This window comes from Rhinoderma darwinii, chromosome 2 (genome assembly GCF_050947455.1).
Source record: "Rhinoderma darwinii isolate aRhiDar2 chromosome 2, aRhiDar2.hap1, whole genome shotgun sequence".
In the NCBI taxonomy this organism is placed as follows: domain Eukaryota; kingdom Metazoa; phylum Chordata; class Amphibia; order Anura; family Rhinodermatidae; genus Rhinoderma; species Rhinoderma darwinii.
Window position 1 is genome coordinate 84,903,240 of NC_134688.1, and position 18,836 is coordinate 84,922,075.

At 42.4% G+C, this 18,836-nt stretch overlaps 1 protein-coding gene across 1 annotated transcript in view; it reads right to left on the minus strand.

Moving 5' to 3' along the window:
* MAP3K12 (mitogen-activated protein kinase kinase kinase 12) overlaps positions 1-16,455 on the minus strand; it is a 110,212-nt gene extending 93,757 nt beyond the window's left edge. Inside the window, exon 1 of the mRNA XM_075851861.1 lies at positions 16,160-16,455. The gene's annotated coding sequence lies outside the window, so the exon portion shown is untranslated. The remainder of the gene's footprint in view (positions 1-16,159) is intronic.
* Positions 16,456-18,836: the final 2,381 nt, after the last annotated feature.

The window sequence follows — 18,836 nt, forward strand, 5'->3', positions numbered from 1 at the left end:
TATGCAACAAATATTTAAGAAGACTCAGCAGGAAGAGAGTGATACATTTCTGGTGACAGAGATATGCAGACACATGAGGGAGTTGGTGACAAAGTATGCGTCGAGGACAAGGATAACTAGAAGATGAGGATGCTACCTCTGCAGTATGTAGCAAAGCACGTTAGGGAATAGAAGGATGTGAAGTTTGTCGTCTTTGCAAACTTGTGTTACTTTTATCTCACTAAAAAAAACCATTGCTCTGCCTCCCAACATCTCCCAGCAACACCTGTGCCCATCGTCTTTGCTTCCAATCAGCAAGCAATACTACTATGCCCACCAATTGAATACTGTGGGTATTGGCTGTTTACTGTACGAATGGTACTTCATTGGTGAGAAAGGTCTGAAAGTAGCAGATGATTGGAGCTACTCGTAGAGGGTGGGATTTTGCAGAGTTTCTCTTTGGAGAACAGAGTAGCACAGAGCACCCAAACATTATAAATAAAAGATGCCTGCCAGCCGCCCGCCTCCCCCTGGGCTGACCTCTCTCTAATAACACTCTGGACAGAGACACTCCCTACCTCTCAACAACATGAGATACTGACACCGACCAATGAGTGCACATAGGGGCCTTCTATTTAGCCAATCCAGACTATTCTTCTCTCACCCAATCCTGGGTTGCAGTCAGGCAGCACCGTTCACCTATCATAGGAATTGTGAAGTATAATTGGAAAGCTGGTGCGGGTGTTGTCTGGAAGGAGATGGGAGGGGGGAAAATACGCATTCAATGGTCCGAGGTAATAAATGAGAGAGGGGGGCGAGAGTGTGTGGGAACACATGGACACGAGCAGCAGCATGCTGGGTCAGCATCTTCGCATAAGAAAACTGTCTATAATATGACTCCACACTGGGAAGATGAGTGTTTTTTTATTTTTGGAATATCCATAGTGTGTGCACTCATGCTCAATATGTGATTGTACATACAATGCGAGAGTGTGAGCTCTCCCTGCGTATCGGTCTATGAATGATGTGTGGTTAGCAAGTTGTCATGTGCTCTAGTGTATTAAATGCCTCTGTTCGCGTTCATACATGAGCGAAACAATTTGTAAACTAATGTCCGGTATAGGTCTACCTGCAACGTGCGTGCTGTTTTCACATTGTAATTTAATGTGTTTTGTTATTATATATTTTTATTATCTATTATTATAAATCATGCCTGTAAGCAGTGGTGAGCAGCAAGGGCTATTCGGGTATATACAAGGTCCACAAAAAATTTTGGGGAGAAGATTAGATAATTTCCAGTAGACCGATAGAATCTTTAGCAAACTTCGTCAACATTCACAGTTAATCAAGCGGATTCAAATCTCGGGTTTTTACATATTCACTCATCTTTATAAGATGGCAGAATCTATTTAGGTTTCGATGCAGATGAGGCTGATCAATGGGGAATATTGAGAAGAGCTCCATCACATGCGCTTGACTCGTAAAGCTTGTGAAAGGACGTGAAGTGAGATCCACTGACGGGTTAAGCTGACTGTGTATGTAGTGCGTTTACTCTGCTATGTCACAGTCATTATGAGAACATGTTAACACATTGTGGACAGCAAGCGGCGCTTGAGGAAACATGTCTTTCTAGTGAATTTATTTTTCTGCAGCACTTTGATCACATTCTTCCCTAGACAGGCACATTTTGCTAAAAGATATTCCAGTGAAGTCTCAGCGGCTCTACCAGAAGCATTATACTTGGTAGCACATGGGCTCTCCTGCTGCGGCGCTGCAGTCTTGGAATGACAGCCCATTCTTTGTAAGTACCACATTGCCATTCACTTTCCAGGATTATAAAAGAAAATAACCGTAGCTTTCTGATCCCCTGCGATTTAAAGAGCATAAATGATTTGGGCACTGTACATAGTTAGCTAGGCATGAGAAATAAAACAAGTCTGACTCTGCACCTACACTACCGTTCAAAAGTTGAGGGTCACTTAGAAATTTCCTTATTTTTGAAAGAAAAGCACAGTTTTTTTCAATGAAGATAACATTAAATTAATCAGAAATACACTCTATACATTGTTAATGTGCTAAATGACTATTCTAGCTGCAAACGTCTGGTTTATAATGCAATATCTACATAGGTGTATAGAGGCCCATTTCCAGCAACCATCACTCCAGTGTTCTAATGGTACATTGTGTTTGTTAACTGTGTTAGAAGGCTAATGGATGATTAGAAAACACTTGAAAACCCTTGTGCAATTATGTTAGCACTACTGTAAACAGTTTTGCTGTTTAGAGGAGCTATAAAACTGACCTTCCTTTGAACTAGTTGAGAATCTGGAGCATTACATTTGTGGGTTCGATTAAACTCTCAAAATGGCTAGAAATAGAGAGCTTTCATGTGAAACTCGACAGCCTATTCTTGTTCTTAGAAATGAAGGCTATTCCATGCGAGAAATTGCCAAGAAACTGAAGATTTCCTACAACGGTGTGTACTACTCCCTTCAGAGGACAGCACACACAGGCTCTAACCAGAGTAGAAAGAGAAGTGGGAGGCCCCGCTGCACAACTGAGCAACAAGACAAGTACATTAGAGTCTCTAGTTTGAGAAATAGACGCCTCACAGGTCCTCAACTGGCAGCTTCATTAAATAGTACCCGCAAAACGCCAGTGTCAACGTCTACAGTGAAGAGGCGACTCCGGGATGCTGGCCTTCAGGGCACAGTGGCAAAGAAAAAGCCATATCTGAGACTGGCTAATAAAAGGAAAAGATTAATATGGGCAAAAGCACACAGACATTGGACAGAGGAAGATGGGAAAAAAGTGTTATGGACAGATGAATCGAAGTTTGAGGTGTTTGGATCACACAGAAGAACATTTGTGAGACGCAGAACAACTGAAAAGATGCTGGAAGAATGCCTGACGCCATCTGTCAAGCATGGTGGAGGTAATGTGATGGTCTGGGGTTGCTTTGGTGCTGGTAAAGTGGGAGATTTGTACAAGGTAAAAGGGATTTTGAATAAGGAAGGCTATCACTCCATTTTGCAACGCCATGCCATACCCTGTGGACAGCGCTTGATTGGAGCCAATTTCATCCTACAACAGGACAATGACCCAAAGCACACCTACAAATTATGCAAGAACTATTTAGGGAAGAAGCAGACAGCTGGTATTCTATCTGTAATGGAGTGGCCAGCGCAGTCACCAGATCTCAACCCCATAGAGCTGTTGTGGGAGCAGCTTGACCGTATGGTACGCAAGAATTGCCCATCAAGCCAATCCAACTTGTGGGAGGGCCTTCTGGAAGCATGGGGTGAAATTTCTCCCGATTACCTCAGCAAATTAACAGCTAGAATGCCAAAGGTCTGCAATGCTGTAATTGCTGCAAATGGAGCATTCTTTGACGAAAGCAAAGTTTGAAGGAGAAAATTATTATTTCAAATCAAAATCCTTATTTCTAACCTTGTCAATGTCTTGACTATATTTTCTAGTCATTTTGCAACTCATTTGATAAATATAAGTGTGAGTTTTCATGGAAAACACAAAATTGTCTGGGTGACCCCAAACTTTTGAACGGTAGTGTATGTCTACAGGGAGTAAGGGGTCCGCTACAGAGGCAGGCCTATGTAGAAATTAGGGTATTTTTAGATTTGGGCAGGTTAAAAAAAATTCCCATGTAAATTAATGCGTGGTGGTCTGGGCGTACACTTACCCATTATCATTATTTACAACCTCTACATACATTCAGTATGAAATTCATAGACTTGTGCAAATTCAGTATATGCTACAGAGCTACTAATGGTCCAGTATACAGTGCACAGGCTATTCTGATGAGAATAATGCAATGCAAACCCCCCTCTATACAGAACAGCAGATTCTCATGTCCAGGACACTACACAAATCCTACTAGGAGTTTTCTAGACTTAGGTTTTATCATTGCATAAGACAAAGTTCTGTTATGTTTCAGTTTCTCACTGATTTAAAGATCTCTGTAAAGGACGGTCTGCACTTTAGCTGTAATGTATCTACATAAACAGGAGGAGAGCAATGGAGATAATAGCTCAGCCTGCAGTAGAGTAAAAATACATGTGTTGTTGTTCTTCTTTGATCGGAGAGGTGAAAGGTATAAACCTCAAGAACCCTAGACCGGTCAAAATCAGTGGGATCAGCCAGCAAAAATCTAATGCCTATGGCTATCTTTAGTCTCTGAGACATAGAAATGGGCTGAAACTCTGGATTTTCATTAGACAGAGGTATTGACTACTTAAGGCCAGTACAAGCTGTATCGATCACCAGAGACAGTATTGAAGTGAAGGTTATAAAAGATTATATGCTTGTCTAAAGAGATGGGTTAGTTTGTACCTGAATTATTGAAGATTAAGGGAATGTCAGATGACACAGGGAAGATAACTGCAGGGGAGCAAAGGGACCGGCAAAGAGGAGAGGTGGTAGAGATGTGAAAAGTGGTTGGGTAAACTGTCAGAATTAAGAATAAATTAGTATAGAAGAATAGTATAATACAATAATATATTTCATAGTAGGCTGCAAAGAAGGATACTGCAATAGTAAAACATGGACAGGATGATGACATACACAAGCAAAGTGTAAATTGGTGGAAAAAGAGTGGATGCAGGAAACATGGGGAGTACTTGTATGTGTGGTTTACAAGCCAGGACAGAGATAAACGTTTCCCCTGGAGCAGCACACTTGCCAGACTATATCTACTTTAAGTGGGATAGAATCTGAGATGGCTACACGAGGAAATATAGGAGAGTTACCAGCCTGCAAGGTTTGCACAGAGCTCGCTCTGGTTATATGCATTCCGGGTAGTCTTTACACCAGGCATTGTACAGTAATCTGATGTAGGGAAATCTATTACTGTCCTACTACATAATAGGAGTTCAGCTAAGCTTTTAGGAATGTGTTGATTGACAAGCTTGTCAACTATTTTAAACAGAATTATGAATGCAGCTCTGGACTATGATACAGGTTGCAACTCCAAATCAGTGCCAGATATGAGTTAAAAATGAACAAATACCTCAAAGTAGCGGGTACCAGAAAACATAGTAAGTATGTAATAGTTGTCCAGCCAAATATGTTATTAGAGTTAGCATAAGCTTGTTTACTAATAAATGTATGACTATTTTAATGTTGTTGTTATTATGTTGAATAGCGTTCAACATTATAATAACCTAATAGAAACATGAATGAACTCAACGAACACAAACAATATGCAGATGTAGTCCTCTCCAGAAGAATACCTATAACCCCACCAGTTTACTTGTGGGTCTGCTCATTGCCTAAAGCCAGCCATACATATGAGTCAACAGTTGGTGAACATTATCTCCCCTGGCGGAGTATAGTTAGAACAATGGGATCAACCATGAAACTCAGACATGGACAATGAGATTGCTCTTCAGGAGTGGGTAGTCAAGGAAGTTAAACAGCCTCCATGCACATTAGGTGATATGACTATCCTAAATTATTACGGGCTGCTTTACTCTCTCTGTTGTGTGTACAAACTTCTCCAACTCCAAACCAATCACAATCACCTGACACATAGATGTTAATGACTTCAGTGAATTGACTTTAATTAAAAAACATCAAGGAGGTTTTCTCATGAAGACAATCCCTTCGCTAAAAATAGCCACCCCAAAGATCGGCTGATCACTACTGGTATGGCTACTGGAAAATCGGCATTCAGTTATCATTGCCCCTCGTACATCGGGAAATTTAGTATTCAAATAAATGGGCGACCATGTAATACATGGACAATGCAGGTTTGACAGAGCAGGAGCCACTCTAAAGGTGCCCATACACATTATAGCAAAATCATCCAAACCCGCAATTTTCAGCGGGACCGGCAGACTATCTGATGTGTACAGGGGTATCCTGACTCTCTCCGATGGCAGATTCCAACATGCCTGATTCTTTGTTCCCACAGGAGTAAAGCTGCTGCCAGAGGTGTGTGGCAGCAGCTTATACCCCTTCCGTCACTGAAAACACATACATACTCAAGCGTGCATGTGTATGGGGAAGTTGGAAGGAATAGATGTCGGCCAAACAGCTATCTAATGTGTAAGGGCACATTTACTTTGTGGCTTCCCACTCTTTTCATAGTAGATGCAGGGACCCCCCCCCCCCCTCATGATGCCCCAGTGCCCTAAAAGGGCATATGGGTAGGGTGTGCCTGGATGAGGCAAGCCCTTTAATTATAACCAATGATGCATCTGAAGCCTAGAGGGGACAAGCACAAAGAACAGTAAGATTTCTTTAATAATTCATAATTCATGCCGGGTTTTTCTGCACAATGATCTGGAAGATAAGCACTCTTTTCACGCATATTCTGTTAATAAACTAATTTTTTGATTTTATTCCCTTGACTTTCATTTATTTCAACTTGATTCACTTAAAAACAATTTTGAAATGAAAATCAGAAGTTAGTCCCTTTATGTGGCAGCAAATAAGTTTAATTAAAATGTGCCACATTTCTGTTATTATTAGATAACTGGTTGTTTTCTCTAGCTAGGGAGATCAAGCTTTCCCTTTTACAGGGGCTGAATATCTCCTCGCATATTTTAAGCACAGAAAGTAGGAACAACTTGCAATACCTTTTTCTTGTGAGTAGAATGATGCCATTCTATAATGAATATATTATTTTGGATGTGTACACATAAACACATAAACGGTTGTCCGGAAACCCCCCTGTGACCATACTATGGGACTCAATTGTATCCTTAGGACGCAGATACAATTGACAGCGCTGGCGAGGCCAGGGTACCATTGGTTCCAGTCCTCCTATATGGCGCTTTACTTGTGATGCAGGCGGCGCAATGAAGTTATTGCGCCGCCTGCATTGTTCTGCTGGAGCAGGCCTGGTCGGAAGAGACAAGCCCTGTAACACTGAAGTAGATGACGGCGCGGTATACGTGAAAAGGTGAGTGTTTGTTTAAGCATGCGACACTACCTACATGGGCACTGTGGCACTACCTACATGGGCACTGTAGCACTATCTACATAGGCACTGTGTCTGGCACTATCTAAATGGGCATTATGTGGCACTACTTACATGGGCACTGTATGAGGCACTATTTACATGGGCACTGTGTGTGGCACTTCCTACATGGGCACTGTGTGTGGCATTACCTACATGGGCACTGTGCATGGCACTATCTACAGGGGCAGTGTTTGACACTATCTACATGGTCAGTATGTGGCACTATCTGCAGGGGGCAGTGTGAGGCACTATTTACAGGGGGCAGTGTGTAACACTATCTACATGGGCACTGTGTGCTACACTATCTAAATGTTCAGTGTGTGGCATTATCTACATGTGAAGTGTGTGCCATTATTTACAGGGGCGGTGTGTGGCACCATCTACAGGGGGCACTGTGGCACTATTTACAGGGAGCACTGTGGCACTATCTACAGGGAGCACTGTAGCACTATCTACAGGGGGCACTGTGGCACTAACTACATGGGCTGCGTGTGGCACTATCTGCTGGGGGCACTGTGGCACTAACTACATGGGCTGTGTGTGGCAATATCTACATTGGCTGTGTGTGGCACTATCTACTGGGGCACTGGCACTATCTACAGGGGGCAGTGTGTGGCACTATCTACAGGGGACTCTGTGGCACTATCTACAGGGGGCAGTGTGGGGCACTATCTAGAAGGGCACTATCTACGTTGGTTTTTACGCTACCAGTAATGGTCAGCACATATCCATTAGCGTAGCCCTTCTGCTTATTAGAGCTTGTACTATAAAGGGCTAGGCCGGTGGATAAGTGCAGACCAACACTCGTAACGTAAAAATCAGAGGGTAGCGGGATTGTGGTGAAAATAATATCGTTTGAAACCTATGCTTTTTGGAAATCCCCCTTCAAAAATCCTGCGTTTGACCTGATATTAATGGGATATTGATCACTGCCAGTTTCTCCATAGTGGCATGCTCGTGATCTCTGCTTTTTTTAAAGGGACAAGTCCATGTGACCTGATCAGTGCTATATCTGTGGCTGGTCACCTCAGATTATACTAACTTGCACACAACTGCCACAACCAGCCTGAGCAACAAGGTTGCTGTTTTTTGTGACAGTGTTTATTGGTTGCTAATGTGGATTTAATCCGGACGGTTTCCTGACTCTGTCTTTGGGTTGCTGCCTGTCGTGACCTGTATCTGTCTTAGCATGTTGCATAAACTCTGCAAGCCCTAAACTGGATTTGTAAAACCATCTGTTTGTCGATTCTGGTACCTTGCTTTGTACATTTTTTCTGCAAGCCATCGGGGGTTGCTATTGGAGACTACTGCTACTTGGGCATTTCCTGCACAAAGTCAATATCCCCATAAGGGATGTTTTAAGTAAAAAATTATGGACACATTAATTTCTATTGACCACGGACACCTTCCCGTATATTTTCGGGCCGTAGAAAGCTTTCCGCAAAAGATAGGACATATCCTAGCTTTTACTTTTTACGGACCATGCTCCCATACTTTATATGCCGTACAGTGAAGTTTACCGCTCAGACGGCACTGGTAACAGTCCAATATCATTCAGTATAGACACTCTCTCCCAGAAAAATGCAGTGGACAGTCCGCAATCCAATGAGGGTGTGGATGGTAATTCTTATCCTTGTAGTTCCACCAAGCTCCTTATCGTCTCCCTCCACATTCCCTCCACATTCAAAGAACTCCTGGTAGGAAAAGGATCTTATGTCTCTAATAGATGGAAAAAGGAAGACACATAGGGGCCCCAGAGGAAGCCGGAAGGGCGAAACCCAGGGTCGGGCGAGAGTGTTTGGCGTGCCGCCTAGAAATTTTAAAGATTTTTACTTACCTTGATGCTTTTATTTCTTGTTACTTCTGTGAGTATGGATTAAACTTGGCGTGGAGCAATCTTTTTCAGAGGGTGTTGCACTATGTGTCTTCCTTTTTCCATCTATTAGAGACATAAGATCCTTTTCCTACCAGGAGTTCTTTGAATGTGGAGGGAGACGATAAGGAGCTTGGTGGAACTACAAGGATAAGAATTACCATCCACACCCTCATTGGATTGCGGACTGTCCACTGCATTTTTCTGGGAGAGAGTGTCTATACTGAATGATATTGGACTGTTACCAGTGCCGTCTGAGCGGTAAACTTCACTGTACTTTATATATGCTATTTAGGGTATTTGTTGGATCATACCCAATTTAGTTTTGCCTGCTCCGGTCTGAGAGAGATTTTGTGGGTATTTGAGCCAAGAGAAACCACCATTATATTTGTAACTTTATATGCCCCCTTGTGTGGCACTACTTACAAGGGGGCTGTGTGGCACTACCTACAGGGGTGCTGTGTGGCACTACCTACAAGGGGTCTGTGTGGCACTACCTACAAGGGGGGCAGTGTGGCACTACCTACAAGGGGGGCAGTGTGGCACTACCTACAAGGGGGAAGTGTGGCACTACCTACAAGGGGCTGTGTGGCACTACCTACAAGGGGCTGTGTGGCACTATCTACAGGGGGCTGTGTGGCACTATCTACAATGGGGCTGTATGGCACTATCTACAGGGAGAATCTGTGAGTGGGGGGCTGATGGTCATTTTACTTTGAGTGCTGGGCTGATGGTCATTTTACTGTGAGTTGGGGGCTGATTGTCATTTTACTGTGAGTGGTATGCTGATAGTCTTCAATTGGATTCCACCTCTGATCTTCAATTGAAATTAATAGGAGGCAGAAAATAGCGGCAGCGAATTTGGAGCTTTTTTGCCTGCGCCTTTTGCATTAGCTTCAACGGCTTAAAAAAAACACAATAAAAGGTCAAACAACGCTGTCAATTCAAAATCTGCTTCAAAATTCCTGAAGGAATTTTGAGGCAGATTTTTTTTGCCTTACAAAAAATGCTGTGTGAACATACCCTACGAGTGTAGTGCTTGTTTTTAGCCATTTCCTGTCTTTCTCTAAACAATTTCTTGGTTGAGGTGCCCTGAGGAAATGTTATTTTTCCAGTGGTGCCTTGAGTCCGAAAAAGGTTGGGAAACTAGGCTGCAGGTTCACGCCAACCTACGCAAGGATCTCGTCATGGAGCAGCTCAGTTCATCATGGCAACAGGGCCTAGGTGAGCAAATTTTTTTTTTGTTTGGGGGCACTGTCTACAAGGGGGGGGGTCTGATGGCACAATCTACAAGTAGGAGGTGGGGGATTATGGCACTGTCTACAGGGAGGCTGTATGGCACAATCTACAGGGGGCACTATCTACAAGGGGGGCTGTGTGTGGCAGCCAGGGGAGGGGGGCATTATACTGTGTGGGGGCCACTAAGCAGACATACTGTGTATGGGCACTACAGGGGGCAATATAATGTGTGTGGCACTTAGGGGGCATAATACAGTGTGGGCACAATTAGAGGACAAAATACTGTGTGCTTGAAAGGGTTATAATATATTATATTATTAAATATTATTATTATACTGTGCACTAAAGGGGCATTATATTGTGTGGGAGCACTATATAGGGCATTATACTGTGTGGGGCATTATATTTTTTTTATGGGGCATTTTTTTATGATGGGGTGGGGCGCCGAAGGGATAATTTTGCACGGGGCGCCGTCTATCTTAAGGCTGGCCCTGCATAGAAGCAATATGTAGTGTCCACGGCCACGGGCAGTCGGGATTACTCACCCCCTGACGGCCGCAGCCATGGATCTGTGAGCGCTGTCCAGCATCTCCTCCCCAGGAGATGCCAGCGCTCACTTCCGCTCCGTTCTGCTGTGTCCCATAGGGTGCGCGCGCATGCCCGTACCCCGCCTTAAAGGGCCAGCGCGTGCATTAAAATAATCATCTATTAACCCATGATCACCCTGGACTATAAAAAGGGCTCTGCCCTTTAACTCATTGCCTGAGTGTTGTTGTGTTTACCTGTGTTAGTCTTGCAAATGGTCCCTTAGTGTTATCCTGTTCCCAGTATTCCCGTACCTGCTACCTGTATCCTGCATCCCGTGCTACCGTTGTTCCTGTGCCTTAGAAAGTTGGAGTCGTGTTGTGCCATTGGTCACGCCTGCTGTGTTACACCACGCTTGGTGTCTGCTGCCAAGGTCCCATCTGAGTCTAGCCGTTACTATTGTCTGAACTGCTATAGGTACCCTTGTGCTTGGACTATATAGACATTGACTTGGTACACTGTTCGGCCAGCTGCTATCCTGCTACGGCGGTACGGCCCAGTGGGTCTACATACCCACAGATTGTGACACAATATTAGATATTTGACCCCTTTTTTACTACTGTTGACCAATACCTATCTCCATTAACTTAAACAATGTAAATGCAACATAAGTATATGGTTATATATTTCTTATTTAAGCTATGACATTCTTCTTATCTATGACATTGTCTGATCTATATTCATTAAACTCAGAGCTACTCAATGAATGTTGTTATTTAAGAAACAAAGCTTTTTCAAGGAATTTTAAGAGTACATGCAATAAAGAATAATTAAAGGGAGTCAGTCACCACTTTTTCCCACTCCTACACACATTGCTCTGGCCCTATTCACATCTGCATCAGGGCATTCTGTTGTTCTGCTGCATCAAAGAACACGGACACCACCGGCGGCCGATGGAACCCATAGACTTTAATGAGTTACGTTGGCTTTCCATCGAGGTGTCCGTGGTTTTACCGGAAATAGTAGCGCAGCATGCTGCGCTATTGTTTCTGGTAATCTCTGCCGGATGTGCGACGTAGGCCCCAAACGGAGCCTCCATTTCATATATAAACAGGCCCTTACACTGCTAGATAGAAGACAAGTTTTATTTTGGCGATCATATTGCAAGCAACACTAGGAAAATTAACCTTTAAACCTTGCGCACCGTAGGCTAATGAGATGTGAAGTGTTTGGCTTCCTCACTTTAAACTATTAGCATATCTGCTCAGTTGTGGCAGACATTTTAGCAAAAGTGACAACAGAAAATGCAACCTTCCTGGTTGTCACTCTTGAATCAGCTTCTCAGGTAACTGATAGCAAACTTGTCGCTTTGTTTATTACCGTCAATTTCTGAAAGAGCTAATTAAAAGTGACGACCAATATGGCTGCACTTCCTGTGGTCACTTTTGTAAAATGGCCGCCTCAACAAAATAGAAAAATGTCAATATCTCCGGAAATAAATAAAACGTAGTTAAAAAAAACCACTGACTGCTGCTCTAACGTCTGATTTACTACCCTGGACATTTTAAGTTTTGGGTGGAAATCCTCTATAAAAGTGTAAATATGAAATCTCTACAGATTCATGGCATGTCTAAAGAAAAGATTTGTTTGAGAAACACTTCAGATTATGAATTACGTTATAAGCAAATCTCTAATATAATTATGTGAATCACTTTGTTTATAAGTGCCAGCCATACTATAACGACCCTGCAGGGCTGGAGAAATTCAAGTGTCCTGTCACTTTCCTCAGCTGAATATAGGTCCCATTTACAGAAACCCTGTATTCGGGTGATGGCTGCTCATGGGCTCATTTGTTGTTTCCAATTCTACCTTCACTCATTTATATTAGTATTTCCTGTGACATTTTAGTGTTAATATTTCAATTGCTGATATTATTTGCGAACTAGAGTGCAACATGAAACTACCTCTAAATGGGTTTCCCTGAGTAAAACATTGATAGCCTATCCTTAGAATCGGATGTTTGATCGGTGGGGGTCTGATTCCTATGACCCCCGCCAATCCGCAGAATGAAGGGTTGCTTCATTGTTTACACAGATAAAGTGGCTTGTTCGTATGTAAGGCTGTGCGTGGTACTGTAGCTCATTCGTATTGGTCTGACCCCCCCCCCACCGGTAAAGTATTGATGGCCTATCCTAAGGATAGGCCATCAATTTCTTCCTCCTGGAAAATCTGAGCTGTGAAGCTAGAAAAAGCCAACAACGCGAGCTTTCTTGGTAGCAGTGATTGGCCCATAGGGTTTGCGAACACTAATTTACATACGTATACACATCACATGCAATCTTACCATGGGTTTGGTGACCGCAAACTAGACCAAAAGTCACTTTCAATGCACAATATTTCATTGATAAAAATGTAGCTTTGAAGTCTGTAGTCTTTGGCTCTCTGTCAAACTACACATTACAGAATTCTCCACAATTAAAGGTGAGTACTATATTTTAGGAGTTGAAAAACGGGTGCTGGTATAGATGTAGCAGTGCTGAGTTTGTCAGATGTCACATAATTGAGTTTGTCACTTGACACAGCTCGATGTGTCATCACAATGCGTTATCTGTAGTTTTACATGACAGCATGTAAACCGAATTTATTTTGGCAACTCAGCATGATGCTCTCCGATAATTTTAATGACGAACACAGCCCTGCTACAACTATGTAGAATGTTGCAATTTTAGCACTGTGAGTATTTTTGTAGAATTAAGTCTAGGCAATGCAAGGAAAAAGAACAAAGCCATGCTGGGAGTAATCGATTTATAAGTACCCCCCATCATACACAGTTTACATGAGAACCTTGCTGGTGTAACCTCATCTCTCAGGGAGAATCTACCCCTCCTGGCTGATTTAAGCCCTTCTAGGCTTTCATATTATCTGTCACTTAATGTTTTCTTACTAATAATCAATTAACATTGATCCAAGCCTGTGAGTGCTCAGCATTTCTGCCTTTAGACATATAAATACACATAAATTATTATCTCCACAGAGACCAAAACTCAGAAGATCTGCATGCCACAAGCCTTCTATAAACATAAATATAAAGCTAGACATGCCGTCATCGGCTCACATCAAAATAACAAGCAAGGTACACACAAGCGCCATGTGCATACATTTATATAAGCATGATGACAACAATAAACCACATAATACAACATACAATACCGTTTATTATAACCATAATATTATATTGAATAGCTTTAGAGTCTCTATACGTGGCATTGCCACATGCGTGGAGCCTGTTACAGAACACTGTCCGTACAAGTACGTATTACGGACCTATATGCACTCCACGTGCCGCCAGATGGTCCTAGTGAAGCAATGCTAGGGGAGAATACGTGCCTAATACAAAAAGTGATGGCACGTGTTACAATCTTTTTCTTTTACGGATTCTGTATAAATCTGCGCGGAACAAAGCTGCGTATGCATCTGTATAAAATCTGACTGTGTCCATAAGAACTTATATACAAGGTATTTTGGAACAACAATTTAGTTTTTTGCGACAAAATGAATCCGTCTGCATAAAAAAGTAATAAACAGTATAAGAAGAGTGTTATTACACCTATATTAAAGTAATTCACTTTTCATGCAAGGTCTGCGGGACTGACGGGTTCAGTGTCAGCGGGTCCTGCGTGTGCTGTTGTCCATCACATCTAAGTTTATAACAGATGTAATCAATTACAGGTGGATCCTGCATGTCAGAGACATGCAGGACCTACTGACAGTGAACCTGTCAGTCCCGTGGACCTGACGGATTTAGGTCTTAGCGCACTATACAGTTGCTCTGTATACAGGGTACAAAGCAGCTGCATCTCAAAAAGTTAAAATGATTTTTACGAAAAACGAATTATAAAGTTGCACCAAACACACTGATGCCCTGTGCGGTACCTTTTGTTGGTGCTGTGCTGCATATGGTGTATGTTTATACAATGTATAAATAACAATACCATACAGTGCTTAATTAGAAGCACCATACAGTATGGTGCCCAAAAAAACAGTGCCATACGTTGGCCAAATAACACTTCTATACAGTTGTCAAAATAACAATGCTATACAGTGCTGCTTCTACCATATACTGTAGAAATAATATCAGTGCCACACAATATAAATATCACCAATATACAAAGTAATCTAATAACAGTGCTACACAATGTCTACAGAAAATGCTATACAGTTTATAATAGCCGATTCGTGGTGGTCACAACTCACAAGCATCAGGTGCTAGGTCATCTGTGGTGCCCCCTTCCACAGGGACAGCTGATACTCCCTATGCGACCAAGTCACACACTCCAAAGAACAGCCCTTACAATGGCCACCACATAACACAATGTGGCCACTATGCTCTAGCTTGAGTCTCCTTAGCCTTAGTGTTGCTTTCTTTGCTAAGAATGTATACAACATATGCACCAACACGAACCAATAGTTACAAAACTTCAGATTTACATTGCCAGTCACAGATATAACCATGCATATACAGAGGTATAGAATTGTGTATAACATAAAAGATAAGCCTGTGTATAAGTCCTGGGCTACCACACCCCCCAATTCGAGGATGAGCCTCTACTGCCCCTTCCTGCCTGAATGCAGAATTACAGCATGCAACTAAAAAGAGAGGCAAAATGTACAGACAGAGATTTAATGTATATATTGAATAGTTACTAATTAGATGACCAAGAAGTTTTACGTTGTGAACTCTGCATTGTCTGTTGCATGGATTCTGTCACTAAACATACTAAAACTGTTAAAACCGGTAACATCTGAGTCTTTATTTGTAGCTATTTCCCCCATTATCTTACTTCCTATCTTCATATCCATAAACACATGCACAAAAAACACATTTTGAAGACTTCTGTCTATAGTATCTGTGAAATTGTCACGCATCCTTCTGCCATCCACCGTTCAGCCCATCTGTTCCATTAAATGCTGCTGTCCTTCCATTTTGGTGCATATCTGGAAAGCTTGAGTCCATTTTGTTGTATTTCTGTACTTGGCTATTTTGATAACTATTTGGATCATTGTAATATTTGACATGAATCATATACATATAACATTTTATTCTTTGTTTTTTGTCGCATGTAATATATTTAATGCATCATAAATCCTGCTCCCTCTCTCTTCCCGCCTGTGTGTATTAATGACTGGCAATGTGATTATCAGATGTGTGTGCACAATTTTATCAGTATTGTGTGTTAATGTCCGGAAATATGCAGCAGCACAATCCGTCTGTTCCTTTAGCAGACATACACAGTCATCTTTGGGGGAAAGGCCTACTGCAAAGCCTGAGATAAAACATACAATGCCCTTGGATTCTGCACTGTAAAGAAATAATATGCATAAAATAAGACCAACAATAGCTAAATCTGGATCCAACCAGCGCTTAAATATTGCTTAAAGGTAATATATAAGAAGGGAGGATGACAGGAGGAGGCAGACATGCTGGATATGTGGTTGCAGATTATACCTACACAAAATACTCTATGACATTTTACAAGATGCAGCATCAAAACTATTACCTTAATCACAGCAGTCTACAGCAACGTCTTAGTGTGTCTTTCCTGGTCTTCTCCTCGTCTCTTAGTCTTACACAATAGTGCAGGAGTCTACTGTCCCCAAGGCCTCCTGTCACTGCTTCTGCATAGTCCCCATCTGGCTAATTGTAGTCTCTGGGAGATAGAGGACTTGAGTAAAGTATGAGGGGGATGGGGATGATGAGCCCAAAGACCCTTTAATTCTCCCCTTTGAAAAAAAAGACTGACAGAGCCCAATGGTGCACTGCTCTGATGCTGTGGGGGTGGGTGAATGTAGGAGGCTGAATCTTGTGTTGATGGAGAGAGAGAGGAGGGTCGCACACAAGGATCCTCCTATTCTTCATCGCATCCCTATGGAGGTCAGTCACGCCCTGAGCTCAGCACCACACTGGCTTATGCTTAACCCTCTTCAGCACCAAGGACAGCAGCACTCCAGAAGGGAGATGATGAGCGTTAATAGCTTCCACCTATAGATGGTGTAGGTTTGGTAAGGCCAGGATCACACACACAGTTTTGATGCTCTTTTTTATGACGTTTTTGGCACGGATTATTGAGCCAAAGCCAGAAGTGCATCCAAAGGGAAGAAAATATATAAAGAAAAGACCGATACATCTCCTCCTTTCTTTTGTGTCCACTCCTGTATTTTGGTTAAAAAGAAAGACAAAAACTGCATCAAAACTGCGTGTGATCTTCGCCTTAAGTCTCTAAATGCTGTTTACCTACATTGATCACCAAAACCATCATCATAGTCATTGATATTGGTATGATGACAATACCTTTCTTAAAGAAGCACTCCAGGTTTGTGGTTTTCCACCCCCATGTTTGTAAATGCAGTGATGTGTGTTGAAAAACCTGGTGCTTTATTTTATGAGCCACCGTTTCGGGCTGCCATGAGGTCATGTGATCTTTATTCTGGCTCTCTGTATCCTACAGCGTCTGCTGTAGGGCCCGAAGTCAGGCTCACAATTCAAGTCTGACAGCCTTGATGGGAGTCTCATAGACTTGCATTGACTAACAGAGCAGCGGCCCGTTAAATTCAGCACCAGGTATGTCAATACCCATCACTACATTACACTTACATACAAGAGGAGTAGGAAAAACATAAACCTGGAGTTCTTCTTTACCCGGGCACCATATTCATTCAAGAGGTTTGACATGTGGCACAGTGAGTTAATTTTTTTTTAACAGTGCAATTTATTTTTGAGATGATCAACCATTCTTTTTTATCATTACAGTTTGTAATAAATAGCACTCATATGCCATAAATTAAAAAGTTACCGCACTTACTAATGACATGTCTAATTAAATTCTTCTGCCCTGTGGTGATTTGTAACATGCGCAGGGGCAGTCATGGAGGCGGCGGTCACGTGAAGTATCATGAGACTGTGGTGTGAGTAGTTACCCTATTTAGTCATGCCCAGACATATAGGGGCTATTACTTGACTGTAGCTTCTATAACGTATATATGTGTGTGTGAATGTGCAAGCAAGAATGCTATGGACATAGGAGTCACAAGAATTGATCATGTGACCTCTGAATTTACGGTTACTGCTATTATTTACTTGCCCCCCTAGACCGCAGAGCATGTTACGGATTGAAAAAAGGAAAAATAATTTCGTTAGACATGTCATTAGTTAGTGGAAAAAAATATTTTTGGGCCAGAGTGGCCAGACCTTTTTGAGACAAAACTGTGATTTGAACTGATTGGTTATTAGTACATGAGTAGGATTACACAGTTCCATAATCAAAAATGGTTCCCCTAAGAAGATGGTTACATGTTGGCAGGGGTGGAAATCAATTACAAATTTTTAATAACAGGTTCTCTGATTTGGCAACAAAGATATATGTGATGGGGGAGGGGTGGTTGCGGTGTGTCGTACCACAGAAAATAATTTTTACTCTAATAATCAGATAAAATAATTACAACATTCCGAAACCAAGCTTGATACAGAGATATATTGCCAGAATCAAGCTCAGTACATAAAATACAGAAACAGAACCAAGCTCAGTACATATATACAGGACCAGAACCAAGCCTAGTACATAGATACAGCAGCAGAACCAAGCTCAGGACATATATACAACATCAGTACCAAGCTCAGTGTGCCCAGTGAGTGGCATTTCCCCCAGTAGGAAGCGCCACACACAGTGCTCCAGTTGATAGTGCCACACACAATACCCCCTGCAGATAGTGCCACACACATTGCCCCTGTATAAAGTGACATATACAGTATCCCCTGTAGGTAGTGCCACACACAGTGCCCCCTAAAGAAAATGCCAACACATTCCCCTCTGTATAAGTGCCACAGAGTGCCCCCTGTAGATAGTGCCACACACTCACACAGTGCCCCCTGTAGATAGTGCCACACAGTGCTCCCTGTATAAAGTGCCACACACAGTACCTCTGTGAAAAAGGGTCACACACACAGTGACCCTATAGATTGTGCCACAGAGTGCCCCATGTAGAAAGTTCCACACACAGTGCCCCCTACAAAAATAAACCTTACATACTCACCTTTACCTATTCCCATGCTGTCCTCCATCAATGCAGGCATGTCCTCTTCTGGCCAGAGTTGCTCCAGCGGAACGACGCAGGCGGTGCGATGCATCACAGGAAAGCACCTAATAGTGGGGCAGGGAACTGAGAGTTCACTTGCCTTGC